We start from the raw sequence: 2,852 nt of genomic DNA on the forward strand, positions 1-2,852 counted from the left end.
CACATATACACACACATACACATTTTTTTACCGCTAACAAGCTCGGGATACGTCTTTCTCTGAAGCGGAGCCACAGTCAACTAATGATTCCAAGCCATATAATAATAGGATTCATGAAGACGAGGCATGATGTCAGCATTACCCCATGTACATGTATGAGATCATGTGAAAGGAAGCTTGGAATGAGGAAAAGGTGTCATGAATTTTGGGAGTTGGGAGGGCGTGAAGCCCGAACTTTAGGGGCTTTGGTGGTAGAGAGTCTACGGTTTGTTGTGAAGAAAGTGGCCTTATTTAATTACACATCACATTCTAAAGTTGATGGTGTGAAGAAGACCCTCCAATTAGGGTTTAGTGTAAAGAACTGTTTTTCTCATCCTCACCGAGTAGGGCCACAACTCTCCCTCTCCACTTGACATGTTGTGAGCATCCCTTCCTCTCGATGGCCTGTCATCTGCCGCTTTTCTGGGAGTGGGTCTGGTCTATTTTCACAATTTTGCAGACAGGCACTATCTGTGTGTAGGATTTGAGCAATTCTGCAGCAAGCTATACATTTATCTGATCATTCTTTGATGTACACTGGACACTCTCCACATCAAGCCGCTAAGTAGGGCTCCCTTAAACTCATTTTGGGCACGCTTCATTCCCTGTGTTTCTATGAATCTGCCAAAGTGGGCATTCTGAATTCCCTGTTTCCACCTAGTTACTCAACCGGGCACTCATTTTCATCGGTTGGGCACTCTTCATTCTTTGGTTCTACCTTATTGGGTGCACTCAATACTGGCTGTGCTCCACTGAGCACTCGCTTGCTCAAGTGGGCACTCATTTGCCCTGGTGGGCACTCTTCAGCCGCCGATTCAACCTCATTGGGCGCTCTCAATTGCTTGTTTCTACCTATTTTCGGAAGTGGGCGCTCTCTATTTTCTCATTCTACCTCAGATCTGATTTGGGTCAATATCAATTCACTGCGTAGAAAAATGGCAGTGCATCAGCTATGGAGGTTTCCAAGGGGAGCAGAGGACCTGGAGGCTCTTTGGAATGAGAGGGTTGAAGAAGTAGTGACACCAGGCCTGGAGCAGTTGAACAGAGAGGAGCTTGCCCATCTGCAGGAGCTGATCTCTAGCTACCACACACACATCATATCCCAAGACCAGAGCTGCTCCATGGTGGTGCAGAGGATAAGGGCCCCTGTGGAGATGGTCTGGTCTGTAGTGCGCAGGTTTGACTACCCACAAGCCTACAAGCACTTCATCAGCAGCTGCTTTATGCAAGGAGATGGTCAAGTGGGCAGCACAAGAGAGGTAAGAGTAGTTTCTGGTCTCCCTGCTGCTAGTAGTACTGAAAGGCTTGAATTACTTGATGAAGAGAGGCATGTATTCAGCTTTAAGGTTGTTGGAGGGCAACACCGCCTGCAGAACTATCACTCCACCACTACGCTCCATGGGTATGTGCTTGACGGATGCCCTTCCACCATTGTGGCAGAGTCCTATGTTGTTGATGTGCCAGAAGGGAATACTAGAGATGAAACTAGGGTTTTTGCAGACACTATTGTGAAGTCCAACTTGCAGTCCCTCGCCCGGATCTCAGAGCACTTCGTCCAAAATGAACCAAGCCTTGCCCTCCTTGTGCTAGAGGAGAGACCAGTCTGATGCACTTTTTGGCATAATAGTATGATGATGGTTAGGCCACATGACTTGATAGTTGTGCTTGGTTTTTTGGCGCAAACATGAAGTCATTGTTGGCAGGAAGCCTCAGTATCAATGCTCAAGGTCCTCTTTGACGTAGCAAACTGCAGCTCACATTAGACGATGGTTTACTTTGCTCTGTTGTTTGAGATGTGATACTTTCAGAAGGCAGTGCCCAACGACCATGGGTGTGTGCCCATGTGGTTTTTCTCCATCCTCTCATCCTATCTCACCGTCTCAGTATGTAAGCCAGTGAGATCACCCTTTTTCTCACACAGTGTAAAGCACCAGGATGCCACTACTAGCCTTAGCACTAGAAGGCTAGGCTGTGTGCATGAGTATCATGTAAGATATATGGAACTCCTTTCAATGCCATCTACAATATATGTAACCTATGTGGATGCCATTTCTCACACTGTGGGCTGTGTAATGTGGATTTTTATGGTTCTTTTGTGGTACAGGGCCTCGCCTTCCCATGGGTATAGTTAACCTGGCTATATGCATCAAATGCAACTTGGCCATCTGTGCAGATCTTGGCACAGTTGGAAAATTGTGAGCAGAACTTTGCCACCACATTAACATCACCTAGTAAGCATGAGAATGTGAAGAATAATCTCCCATTACTGCCTGAAGCACAGATAATTGTGTCCATGGGAAAAGGCTGTAGCCAGATTGTGCTTCAGTGTTTAGATCAAAACTAGAATACAAAAAGATGAAATGGGGTGTTTAGGCTGGATGCACAACCTTTCCCTGCCCCGCGGTGCCGCAATGGGCCAGGGAAGTTTGTGTATCCAGCTTTTGTGTGTTATAGCTTTTGAATGATTATTTGAGGCATGTGTACATGTCTTCTCTGTGGAGTGTCGTTGTTTTCCATGTCATTGTGTTTGTGTAAGTAATTGTGGTGCTTTTGCCCCTCATTCCTTGTTTTTGGTTGGATATAGATATGATGAGCTTTTGGTTCAAAGTGATTGTATAGTTGAGCTTCTTAAGGCGTGAAAATAAGCATCCCAATTACGAATCCAATCCTCGAGTCCCATGCAAGTAACTCTTTCGCCATTGAATGCAAAAAATCTTTGTGCAAATGGTTCTCCTCTTTTGAACCATAAACTACTCACTTAAGTAGACACCATATAATTAAGAAAAGCTTGCATTTTCATTGATTCCAACAAC

General features: G+C 45.3%; 1 pseudogene across 1 annotated transcript; it reads left to right on the plus strand.

The window, feature by feature from the left end:
• The first annotated feature begins 369 nt into the window (after window positions 1-369).
• Window positions 370-2,128, plus strand: LOC147610267 (abscisic acid receptor PYL12 pseudogene; annotated as a pseudogene). The gene has a single exon (XR_015264053.1). The product of XR_015264053.1 is annotated as an abscisic acid receptor PYL12 pseudogene (transcript).
• The last annotated feature ends 724 nt before the right edge of the window (window positions 2,129-2,852 follow it).

The sequence above is a fragment of the Cibotium barometz genome, chromosome 49 (genome assembly GCF_041138505.1).
Source record: "Cibotium barometz isolate CiBa-2024 chromosome 49, ASM4113850v1, whole genome shotgun sequence".
NCBI lineage: Eukaryota > Viridiplantae > Streptophyta > Polypodiopsida > Cyatheales > Cibotiaceae > Cibotium > Cibotium barometz.